This window comes from Kogia breviceps, chromosome 19, assembly GCF_026419965.1.
Source record: "Kogia breviceps isolate mKogBre1 chromosome 19, mKogBre1 haplotype 1, whole genome shotgun sequence".
NCBI lineage: Eukaryota > Metazoa > Chordata > Mammalia > Artiodactyla > Physeteridae > Kogia > Kogia breviceps.
The window spans coordinates 45,217,065-45,230,436 of record NC_081328.1 but is presented as its reverse complement, the minus strand read 5'-3'; the positions used below and the strand labels follow the sequence as shown (position 1 = coordinate 45,230,436).

General features: G+C 47.9%; 1 protein-coding gene across 4 annotated transcripts in view; it reads right to left on the bottom strand.

The window, feature by feature from the left end:
* The window catches only part of B3GNTL1 (UDP-GlcNAc:betaGal beta-1,3-N-acetylglucosaminyltransferase like 1), a 105,046-nt gene that overhangs the window by 70,255 nt on the left and 21,419 nt on the right, over positions 1 to 13,372 (bottom strand). The window lies entirely within an intron of this gene.

The window sequence follows — 13,372 nt, the reverse complement described above, 5'->3', positions numbered from 1 at the left end:
GCCTCTCACTGCTGTGGCCTCTCCCATTGTGGAGCACAGGCTCCAGACGCGCAGGCTCAGCAGCCATGGCTCATGGGCCTAGCCGCTCCGCGGCATGTGGGATCCTCCCGGACCGGGGCACGAATCCGTGACCCCTGCACTGGCAGGCGGACTCCCAACCACTGTGTCACCAGGGAAGCCCAATAAACGTTTTCTGTAAAGGGCCAGATAGTAAATATTTTAGCTTTTGCTGCCACATACGGTTTCTGTCAATATTCTTTGTATTGTTTTGTTTTGACAACACTTTAAAAATAAAAAGACCATTTTTAGCTTAGAGGCTATACAAAAACAGTGGCTGCCAGTGGGTTTGGCCTGTGAGCTGTCATCTGTGGACTCCTGAGCTAGACAGACCAAGAAAAAGAGAAGACACAAATAACTAAATTCAGGAGTGAAAAAGGAGACAGAAGTTCTTACCTCATAAAAGTTAAAATGACTATAAGTAACTGCATGCCAACAATTTAGATAATTTAGATGAAATGAACGAATTCCTAGAAAGACATGAATTACTAAAATTGACTGAAGAAATATAAAATCTAAATAGATCTATAAAAAGCCAAAAAAAAAAAAAAGAACTAGTAATTTAAAATCTCCAAACAAAAAAGTCCAAGCTCAGATGGTGAATTCTACTAAACATTCAAAGAATAAAGAATATCCCACCTTTACAAAGTCTCCCAGGAAAAGGAAGAGGCAGCCAACTCATTCTTTGAGGCTCATATTACCCGATACCAAAGCCAGAAAATGATATCACAAGGAAAGAAAACTAAAGAACAATATCCTACATGGATATAGATGAAAAAGTCTTTGACAAAATAAGCAAACCAAATCCAGCAATGTATAAAAAGGATTATATACTATAACCAGGTGGGATTTATCCCAGAAATACAAGGTTGCTTTACCATCTGAAAGCCAATTAATGTCATAGATCATACTGAAAGAAAGAAGAACCATCACTACATGATGATCTCAGTAAGTGCAGAAAAAGCATTTCACAAAATCTAATGGTCATTCATGATAAAAACTCTCAACAAAGTAGGAACAGAAAGGAACTTCCCCAACCCAATAAAAAGCATCTACAAAATCCCTACAGCTACATCTTAATGGTGGGTGATGGAATGATTTCCCTGACGTTGGAAACAGGGACGATATCTGCTCTTGTGACTTCTGTAGAGCACTGCGGTTCTGGTCAGTGCAATCAGGCAAGGGAAATAAAAGGCATCCAGATCAGAAAGGAAGAAACTGCAATTTGCAGACAACATGATCTTGTATTTAAAAAACCCTAAGGAATCCACCAAAAAAACTACTAGAATTAATTTCAGCAAGGTCACATAATATAAGATCAAGATACAAAAATCAATGGTGGGCTTCCCTGGTGGCGCAGCGGCTGAGAGTCCGCCTGCCGATGCAGGGGACACGGGTTCGTGCCCCGGTCCGGGAGGATCCCACATGCTGCGGAGCGGCTGGGCCCGTGAGCCATGGCCGCTGAGCCTGCGCGTCCGGAGCCTGTGCTCCTCAACGGGAGAGGCCACAACAGTGGAGGCCCGCGTACCAAAAAAAAAAAAAAAAAAAAAAAAAATCAATGGTATTTCTATATACTGGCATTGAAGAATCTGAAATAAAATTCAGAAAATTTTACATTTACAATAGCATCAAAAGAACAAAATATTGAGGTATAAATTTAACAAAGGAAGTACAAGACTTGTATGGTGAAAATTACAAAACATTGCTGAAAGAAGTTAAAGACCTAAATAAACAGGTAGACATCCCATGTTGATGGACTGGAAGACTCAATTCTTCAGCAAAGCAATTCTCCCCAAATTGACCTACAGGTTCAATACAACAGAAATCTAAATCTCAACTTGCTTCTTTGTAGAAATGACAAGCTGGTCCTAAAATTTATTTGGAGATACAAAAGATCCAGAATGGCTAAAACAATGTTCAAAAAGGAAGAAATATTATAGATGGAAGACTTACACTTTCTGACTTCAAAACTCACTACTGGAAAGCTACAGCAGTAGAACATAACTGACAACAGAGAAATAACCTTTGCAATTACGGTTGATTCAAGGCAGTTCAATGGGAAAAGGATAGTCTTTTCAACAAACTGCTAGGACAAGTGGATCACCACAGGGAAAAGGTAAATGCAGTCCCTCATCACACACAAAAATTAACTCAAAATAGATCACAGACCTAAGTATAAGAGCTAAAATTTAGGGCTTCCCTGGTGGCGCAGTGGTTGAGAATCCGCCTGCCGATGCAGGAGACACGGGTTCGTGCCCCGGTCCGGGAAGATCCCACATGCCGCGGAGCAGCTAAGCCCATGAGCCATGGCCGCTAGGCCTGCGTGTCCGGAGCCTGTGCTCCGCAACGGGAGAGGCCACAACAGTGAGAGGCCCGCATACCGCAAAAAAAAAAAAAAAAAAAAAAAAGAGCTAAAATTTTAAAATCTTAGGTAAAAAAACTTGGAGCAAATATTGGTGACTTTGAATTAAGCAAAGAATTCTTAGACATGACAACAAAAGCACAAATGATGAAAAGAAAAATTTGACAAATTGGGCTTCTTCAGGGAGAGGGGGAATGACTGTAGAGAGGCATGTGGAAACTTTTTGGGGCAATGGAAACGTTCTAAACTTGACTGAGATGGTTTTTATATGTGTGCATACATTTGTCAAACTCACTGAATGTACACTTAAATGAGTGTACTTTATTACATGTAAGTAATATCCCAGTCAAGTGGATTTTTAAAGTATAATGTCTCCAATAAAGTAAACTCAGTATTTAGAAAAAACTTAATCTGACTTCACTCCATGACGCTTTTTGAAAATATTACAATTCTGGATTTACTGCACAAGCTCCATAGCAGCAATACCAGAAATGTTCAGTATTATACATTACACAACATCATCATCCTCAGGACATACCGCTTTCACCGTTCCTAAGTTCCCTTCTAGTCCCTATCTATACACATATATAATTTTTCTACAGCTATAATTATAGCATAAGAAGAACACAAAAATAACTTAGAATCAAACGCACAATTTTACCATATACGCACAAATTCAAGTTGTGCATTTTCCTCTGCTGACAGCACTTCCAACAGAACCCAGAACCCAAGTGCTGCCAACGCCCCACCCCTGCTTCTAGCTCTGCCCCAGCTCCACCCCTTTCTTCCTGGAGCCCCACCCCCGCCACTTGCTCTGTCCTGGGGGAGTGGAGGAAGCAATTACCTTCAGTTAGAAGACAAGAATTCCCTCCCACCAGCAAGAGATTGGCAGGAAGGGGAGCGGAGGGAGTCTCGGTGGGTGGGAGGACACGCTCAGCACTGGCCCTGGTCCTGGCTCTGGTCCTGAGCCGGAACTGGGGTCCACACGGAGCACATGCATGCAGAGCGAACCGTGCCCTCTCCGGGGTGGAATCCACACCAACGTTCCTTACAACTCTGCCTCCTCTTCTCTGCAAGCCCACCCTGGCTGTGGGCTCTGCAGGGCAGGCAGCTCCGACATAGTGCCCACCGGGGCCCAGGACACCCCGTGCAGGAGACAGAGAGACCTCTGCTCTCGCAGCCCCCGCAGTTTGGTAAGACAGAGAGGGACAGCAAAACGAGCAGTAAGAGCCAGACTCCGCGATGGACAAGATGACTGCTCGGACCTCGGGAACACCATGGATGGGGCACCTGGGACAACACGGTCCAGCACCAACCTACCTGAGAACCAGAACGTGGGAAAATGCAAGTTCTCAGGTGGAGGCCACCCAAGGCCCACGCAGCCCACGCTGGCCGGCAAAGAACCACTTTGGAGCTCGTTAAAGCCGAGTCTGTCGGGGAGCCCGGGAGTGTGAGTGCCTGCAGCAGCGGGCCCCCAATCTCCGTCTCCAGAAAGCTCTCTCCCTGGCCAGCGGTTTCGGAACCAGCGCTGGGAAGGAGCAGCTGAGCAAATACCCGGGTCAATCCCCTTGCCTAAGCCTTAAAATGAAAGCACTCTGTACAAATAACAAATATCTCAAAAGCTCACTACTGTCTGAGGCATCATTTCTTTTTAAAAATCACGTTTAGGGGCACTTGGCAAGAGCAGAGCTTTCCAGGCACAACAGGTTATGGTGCTGACAAAAACAAGAGTGCGGTGCGCCGAGAGACTGGCCTCGAGAGGGCGTGAGTAGCTACGGTGCCGAGACGTCTCAGGTTTGTCTTCAACTATTTTCTGTCTTTCCTCTGTTCAAGGAAAATCTTTCTGAACATGAGTGTTAAGAGTAAGGACTATTTCTTCTTTCAAAGAACAGGAGTAGAAGAGTCTACACACATGGATATTTACCGATTGGCAGCTGCCATCAAGTAAGGGGTCGCCCATTCCTCTGCCTCATTAAATTAAGGTCATCACCTGTTTCTTGAGCCTCCCTGGGAATGGCCACCACTAAAATCACACGGCCCTGCTCCTGAGCCAGCTGATACCCCTCAGGTCTTGGGTCTGAAACACAAGCCCATAATATTTTTTCTCAGGAAAGAAAAGGTGGGGGAGAGCAGAAAGGAAAGTGAGTGGTGTGTTTGGAGAAGGAGAGGCGGGCAGGGCTGGCCATCCTGACTGCTGCTCCCAGCGTGGCCCCTGCAGGCAACAAACCTCGCGGGCTTTCAGGACCGGAATTCTGCAACCCAGCTTCTTAGTGAATCCAGCTAAGAGCACCATGCCACCTGCCGACCCCGCGTACCACACAGCGGCATCAACACTCTCAAATTAGTCGATAAAGTCTGTAAAAGAATTTCTACAGAAAACTTTGAATTTCCTGTCAATTATTTATTTTAATGGAGGGGGGATGTTTGTTTACCATGTAACACTGTTGAAGACAGAAGGAAAAGTATAACTTTAAAATGTGGCAAAATTGCCTTTGATTTTAAAACGACTGAAGTTCAGCTCAATTATAAACATAGTCACATGAAAACGCACAACCTCCTGCCCACCAGCAGCTATAAGACAGGGGTGAGGACTCAGGGACAGCGAGGCTGGCAGGGAGAAAGGACCTGGAGGGTCCCCAGTGCCCCATGCTCTGGTTCCTCCCGGCCTGGTTGCACCACTCCTGGGGCTTCCAAACGACTTGTCTCCTGCTCGGGGCGGGGCAACAGTGCTTACCTGCGGAGCTGAAATTTCTAGGTGACACGCCTGGAAAAGCAGCAGCCTCCACCTGTTCCAGACCTGAACTCACAACACTTCTCAACTGTTTTCTAAAGTTGTAGCAGATTATCTCTAGCTGACACCAATATTCTTTTCTGAATGATCCCATGCTAAAATTGACAAGTCAATCATAAAAATCAGGTGGCCGCAGGGAACGATATTCAATATGCTGTGATAAACCATACTGGAAAAGAATATGTACAACTGAGTCACTTTGCTGTTCAGCAGAAATTAACACAACATTGTAAATCAACTATACTTTAGTAAAGTTTTAAAAAATTAGGTGGCATGTGATGCAGAGACAGGAGAAACAAACTTCCTCACTCCGGCTGGCAACATCTGCATTTAATAAGTTACTGGCCAGTACACCATTCCAAATATAGTGAAAATAACACTATTCAGTAGCCTCGTGGTAACCACCATGCCCTGTGGTAAAATGCTTTGCTCTCAAAAACTCTCAAAGTAAAGTGCGTGGTCTCGTGTTCCACTCCCAGGAGGGACGTGGCGGGAGGCACTCAATCCTCTTCCTGCTGTCTCAACATTCCACCCCCTCCCCACACGCGCAGGGAAGAATTGGAGGGGAAATAGAAACACAAACCGCTAATATCTACATCAGTCAATGAATGCTTCAACTTACCAGCAGTTTGGAAAAAATGTTTAATGGCAAAAGAGGCTGAAATCACCTTTTCAGTCACCTGCAAATCAGTTATTTAAAAGATCCCCCCTTCCCCCTCCCCACCACCCAGATTTTGTGCTGGTTCCTCCTCTGATCTCACAGAGAAAAAAAGCCAGACTGCGGTGGGCACAGCATGGGGAGGACTCAGGCCTGACCCAGGCAGGATGCTGCTCTGTTCCACGCTTCCTTTTAGACCCAAAGGTGAACGGGGTCAGGGCAGGGTGTACAAGAGCCAAGAACACAAAGGTCCAGGACAGTCCCTCCTGAGAGCGAGACCTCCCCCCGCGTGTCCAGGTGGCCGAGCAGCTCTCCCAGTTGTCAGGAAGGAGACTCCCCTGGGGCCTGGGCAGGCAGCCTGCGGGCACTCAGCAAGGGCAGCCTCCTACATCCCCCCGGCACCGTGTTGTCCTCCACTAGCCCCGACAGCTGGAAGCTGGGAAACTCAAGAGAAAAGCCCAGTGGATTCAACAGATCCTTGCTAGCATGTAGCGCCGTATCTTAGAGAGATCACCCTTCACGTGGATCTTCCTGCAGCCAGCTTAGGAACTGCCGCCGTGCCAGACTATCTTCCAGGCGGGCACCCCCGTTTCTAACTTAAACACAGACGCCATCGGAGGTGCTGTGTTGCTTCTCTGCACTGTAGCAGAACACTGTTCCAGGACCCAAGACGAACGGCAGGTGTGGGTGCGCGGGAGAGCTCACAGCCTCCATGGCCTCAGTGGAGCACACTTCACGGGATGACAAAACCTACTGGGTATAAACGCCTGCTTGGAGGGAAAAGTGGGGACAGTCCAGGAAGCTGACCCCACCATGAAACGAAGATGCCTTTGGCAAATCTAAGTGTGTTGATAACACTCCTGGAACACAGAAGACCCGGGCTGAGCCTCATGGAAGCCTCCTGTCCTGGATGTGGTGAGGGAGGCCCCTGCTGCCCTCTGACAGGCAGCCAGGCAAGCAGACGCTGTGCTGCTGAGAGAGGGAGCGGGGAGGTGACCACAGTGCGGCAAACACGGGGCCGAGGCCTCGTGCTCGAGACCCTCCAACATGGAACACATCGGCCAGCCCAGAGGGCAGCCAAAGGCCACAACTGCACAGGAGCTTGAGGGAAGAGCAGCCAGCAGCCCCAAGACCGAATGCTCGCTCCAGGAGCCCACAGATCCGCAGACACCCTGGGGAGGGTGGAGGTGCCCAGGCGCACCAGGAAGGTCAGCTGATCTGCCGGGAGGACTGGGGAAAGGGGTAGCCAGACGATTAAGTTTCTCTTCACCCCTGAGGCTGGGAAAGAACTAGGTTTTGAACTGGCCAGAAACCCAGGACCCCTGGAAGCAGGTGTCTCCCGGACCCAGCAGAGGCCACCCCCCCAGTGGATAAAAGGGCTCAGTCCCAGGAGTGGAGACCCCACACCTCCTGGCATGCCTGCTGCCACAGCCCCCGGACGGTGTGGCCTGGCCTCCAAGGGTGCAGAGAGCCATAAACAAACAAAATCAACCATTAATGCACTTACAAGGACCCAGGACACAGAGAGAAGTGGCAGCTCTCTAGAGCTGCCGGAGGAGAGGACAAAAAAGAGGAGTTCTCAAAGGTGTCCTAGAACACGGAGGAATGGAAAGCCTAACACCTAACTTCTAACAGCAATGGCAAAGATGAAAGGGGTGGTCGCAGCCCACAACTGAGTAAATGAACTGGAAGGTCGAACTATAATATTCAAAGTTACAGAGAAACAGAAATCAAAAGAGAAGTGAGGAAACTGTAAGACCCAACATTCAAACACGAGAACCCAAAAGAAGAAAACAAGCTAAGAGGAAGAAATTAAGAGCCAATATAGAAAAATTCATCTCACTTGAAAAAACCTTGAGTCTGTACTTTGAAAGAGCTCGCCACATTCCAGAAATGATTCCTGACACACTCAGAAAAATTCCCAAATTCCAAGAAGATGGAAAAAAATCTTATAAATCTTCGGTAAAAAACATATTTTAAGAACCAATACGTTCCAACTGACACAGAAAAAGCGTGCAACAAAATCCAACACCTGTCCACGATAAAAATTCTCAGCAAGTTAGGAACAGAGGATGACACACAACGTGAAAAGCTCCTGCTTCCTCCCACGTCAGGAGGAAGTGAAGATGTCTGCTCCACGTGCATGGAAGTTCCAGCCAGAGCAATGAGGCAAGGAAGGCAAATAAAAGGCCTCCAGATGAGAGAAGAAGAAATAAAACTGCTCCTATTTGCAGATGCTGTGATTGTCCACCTAGAAAATCCTCAGGAATCTAATCTAAAAGCCTAGAACCAGTGAGTTCTACAAGATCAACACATAAAATAATCACATATCTAGATACTAACAACGAACACAGAAATTAGAGATATTATGTCCACAAACAACTGCTCCAAAGAAAATGAAGTATGTTGGTACAAACTTAACAAAATATGTATGTGATCTGTATCCGAAAACCACAAAATGCTGATGAAAGAAATCAAAGACGACGTAAGCAAATGCAAAACACATTTTTAGGAAAGGCCACAGACACCCCCTTCTAAGTAGAATTTATTTCCTGATGATGGTGCCCAGATCACACAGCATGGGTCCTCTGTCTGAAGGCCATAGGCCAGAGCCCCGCAGGCCCTCGTGGGAGGCACCAGCCCCACTCTGCATGGGTTTCTTCTGGGGCAAATCCCTGTGTCCCTGAGCTTTGTGCTTTGCCTCCTGGGCTTGAAGGGACTGTCTCTGCGGACTTCAACTTCCCACAAGGGAATGGGTGTCGACCTCCTGCTCACCCGAAACACTGCTGACAGACACCTTCTGAGATAATCGGGATCTTTGTGTGACTCGCTTTCTCTCCAAAACAAATATCCTTGGACACATCTGGGACTAGGAGTGACACCGAGGTCACCCCGGGAGGCCCTTCCAACGCTCTGGAAAGGCACTATTGGCCCCCAGGCAGCAGCTTGCAGGACAGCTACTAAGAGCACACTCTCGGAAGGGCTGCACTACAGTGATGGGCTCTGAAAGTCAATCTGTAAACAGACTCAGAAACTCAGAACATCGCTCTCCATGGAAATGACAGCCAACAGGATGGCTGGGTTCCAAGATAAGTATACAGAAGTATCTAATTCAATCTAACTGAACCATTTAAATTGAACACATAAACCCGAACTCCACTCATTCATTTAACAAGTATCTATTAATACCTACTATTTGCTAAGTTCCAGGTGCTTCAGAAACATCAGTGATAAAACAGGGCCTATTCCCTGCTGTGTGCAGCTGGCATTCTATCAGGGAAGACAGACAATGACGATAATAAAGAACACGGTACTGAAGGTGATAAATGCCGTGCGCAGATCTGAAGTGCTGGGGGTGGGAAATCCCAGGCACAGGCAGGCCCCGCCACTGCACAGAGGGGTGAGAGCGTCACTGAGAAGCCGGAGGGGATGGTGTGGTGGGTAAGGCAGGTGTGTGAGAGAGAGAAAGGGCAGGGCCCGGGGGCGTGGGCTGCAGGAGGTGAAGCAGCCGCTCTCAGGGGAGGCTAGGGAGGCAGCAGAGGCACAGGGCCTGATGTCACCTGAGCTCTGGCTTTCGCTGTCTCAGTCTGTCTGTTCGCTGCGGTATCCCTCGCACCCACTGCTGCACCTGGCACATCCAGGTACCGATTTGCTGAATGAATGAACTCCAGTCCCAGGAGCAGCCCTGATATTATCACTCCTAGGGAAGTTATGCTCTGAATCCAAACACGGGCACCAGACTGCATCCCAGGTGGCTAACAAGTCAAAATGCAACCTCGATGCCCAGCCAAGGGGCCTCATGAACCCATTCTTCATGCAGAAATGGTCCGTTCTGACGTGCCATCTGTGGTCGGGCAGCGCCGACATCACTCCCGTGCTGAGACAGAACGCGGCGGGCGCGCTTGCACCCGGCCTTCATGGAGGCCACGGCCATCTTCCTCCTGCAAGTACACACTCAGGGGCCAAGGCCTGCTCCCCTCAGACCCTGCCACCATCCTCACACCCCGTGCCCAAGGAAGGCTGGGCCAAAGGGGAAGTCTCTACGGGAGCCCCCCAGATGGGGAACGCCTCCTTCATCAAGTGACCAGAGGACGTCGTCAGGGTTGGGGCAAATCAAAATCACAGGCACACAAGGGGACAGTGGGAAGAAGGCAGCACCCCTTCTGAGATTTCTGGACAGAGACATTCGGCCCAACACTGTTACTCAGTTTTAAGGGCATTCTACAAAAGTGCCTGGGAATCTTCAAAAACATCAAGATGAAGAAAGTCAGGGAGGTGCTGTGGAATGCTCCAGAGGAGGAGATGAAAGACTCCCAGGTAAAGGCAACATGGGTCCTGGGGCCCTTGCGTGAAACGTGAATGAGGTGGGCACTAGTATCAGCCACCTGTCGGCGACACTTTCCTGCTCTGGGCCGGAGGAGACGGTCTTCTTTACAGGAAACACACACGGAAGTGCTCCGGGCTGATGGGTGCAATGCTGGCCTTCAAAACAGAGTTTTTGGTACTGTCCCTGCCACTCTTCTCAAAGTTGGAAAAAGGAAAATGGGCAAAAAGATATAAACACGTGTCACAAAAAGAGGAAACTCACATGGCCAACTGACGTGGAGTGAGGCTGACCACAGCTCGAGATCAGGGGGCACAAATCAAAGCACAGAGGGGCTCCACTCTGCTCCCACCTGCTGGACAAGATTTAAGAGCCTGAGGACACCCAGTGCTGGGGAGGCTCAGGACCCACAGTGACCTGCCAGGAGGGACGGACGTCTCCAGCCTCATGACAGCAGCACAGCTCCTCTCCCACAGACGAACCCGCTCATCCCCTGAGTCCTGGACACTCACTTCTGGGTGTGAACACAAGAGGAACTCTCATACGTGTACAACGGGGGGTGCGTGCAAGAACATCCACAGCAGCTATTCACCAGGGTAAGACCATGGAAACGGCCCGGGTGCCCGTCAGAAGGAGCATGGGTGAATCCACGCAGTGTGTTTGCCCAGTGGAATGTTGTACAGCAGACGAATGAATGAGATGCAGACAATAGAGAAACAATGGAACAGAAAGTCTGGAAATAAACCTACACTGACATGACCAATTGATTCTCAACAAAGCACGGGGGCAATTCAATTGAGAAAAGAAAGTCTCTTCGACATTGGTGCAACTTAATATTCATATGAAAAACTTAACGCCTGCTTCCTACCGCATGAGACACAGAAATGAACACGAGGTGGATAATGGGTCTAAACATAAACGTAAGAAAACAAGAGAATAACTTTTTTAGGGCAAGCAGAGACTTCTCAGAAAAAAAAAAATTTAACTATAAAAGAGAAAAATCAATAATTTGAACTTCATCAAGTCTTAAAGCTTCTGCTCATTAAAAAATGAAAAGGCAAGCCACAGACAGGGAGAAAATACTCAGAACACATATCTGACAAAGGACTTGTATCCAGAATACACAACAAACCTTCACAACTCACGAATAAGACAAACAACCCATTTTTAAAAAAACAGGCAAAGACTTGGGCATCTCACAAAAGAGGATTTCTGAATTGCCCATAAACCGATGAGAAGGTGCTCAACATCACTAGCCACCAGGGAATGTAAATGAAAACAAATGAGGTGCACTTCACATCTGCTAGAACGGTTGAAACCAAGGCTGACCCATCAATGTTGGGAGAAGGTGGAGTGACACAGAGTAGCCATACTGCGCCCGGCAGGTCCCTTCACCTGCGATTCCTCAACTCCGCCCCTCGGTATCTTCCCAAGAGAAAGGGAAACACACACCCACAGAAAGACTTACATCAGGATGTTTATGGCACATTTATTGAAATAACAGGGGACTTCCCTGGTGGTCCAGGGATTAAGATTCCGCCTTCCAATGCAGGGGAAGCAGGTCCAATCCCTGGTCAGGGAACTAAGATCCCACATGCCACGGGGCAACCAAGCCTGCGCGCTCTGGAGCCTGTGTGCCACAACTAGAGACCCTATGTGCCACAACAACTGAGCCCGCCTGCTCTGGAGCCCGTGCGCCACAGCTAGAGAGAGAAGCCTGTGTGCCGCAACTAAGACCCGATGCAGCCAAATAAATTAATTAATTAAAAATAAAATAAAATAACCCAAACTGGCAACTGCTCGAATGTCGACCAGCAGTAGCACAGAAACTAACTGTGGTAGCTTCACACCACGGGTTAAAGCACAGAGCGACCCACCACCCCTCACAGTCACGGGGGACCACGACATGGCCCCTTCACCCGGGGAAGCTAAACGCAGGTGCTCACACCATGTGGCTTCACTCATACTGTCTGGAAGCAGCTCTGGATGACGGAAACATCTTCCGCCCTGACTGGGCTGTTAGTTATGGGGTGTATACAAGTGTCAAAACCCTCACATTGCTCACTTTGTACACAGTTTTCACACTGAAATCTTGCACTTCACTGTATATAAATTTTACCTCAATTTAAAACAACGTAATGAACTATAATGACGTGCAACGACATGGATGGACCTTAACAATTTACGTTTAAAAAGTTCTAAAATACTATATACAGCCTGGTACTCTTTCTATAAAGTTAAACACAACTAAGAATTTTTAATTTATTTTTCTCAGATTTGCATAGATACCAAAACGTGCAGCAGGGGGTGAGGACAGGGCGTTGTGTGGTGGTTGCCAGGAGCAGAAGTCAGCATAACGAGGTCGGGGCAGGGAGCTCACGTTAGCCTCGGGCAGCAGGCTCACAGGTGCCGAGCATTATCAAAATAAACATACAGGCACAGGCACAGGCACGGACACAGAAGCAAACAAGACGGACGCATGGACCAGTGACGAGGAGGCGTCCTGAACCCAGGGTCAGGGTTCATCCAGTTTTGTGCCCCTGAGACCCTGGGACCTAAATTCACAAAGAGGAAAAGAAATCACCATGGAAACTGGAAAACAATGACGGTAACTAAAATTTCTGCTCAGAACTTATGGGACACCCCACAGCTGTCATGAGAAGAAAACGATTGCCTTACATTGCACTTCAGAGAAGGGAGGGGCTGCAAGCAAGGAGCTCGGGGTCCAATTTAAGGTCAGAGGTCGAGCACCGGGATGAGCCCGGACACAGCAGAGGAAACAAAACCGCAAAGATGGAAAATCAAAGAAACAAAACAAATAAACGTAGAGGAAAAGGAGCCCAAAGGGCGGTGGTCAGACAAAAGGAGTGTAGCCCCACCCTGGAGGAGCCCTGCACCCGCAGACCTGGAGCAGCGCCTCACCCCCAGACCTGGAGGAGTCCAAGGGAAGACTGCACACAGATAAATGTTCTCAGAGTGCCTTAAAGTCACTAAAAAGAAAATTTTGGTTGAGTGTACACTACACATACAATTATGTGTTCTTTTTTCACCCATCATAATCATTTGTCATGTTATTAAAAATTCTTTATGAGCATTACAGTAATTCTCTCATACAAATTGACCACAATTCACTTCACTGTTAATCTACTATCCAATATTATCTTGTTTCCATTAACTAAT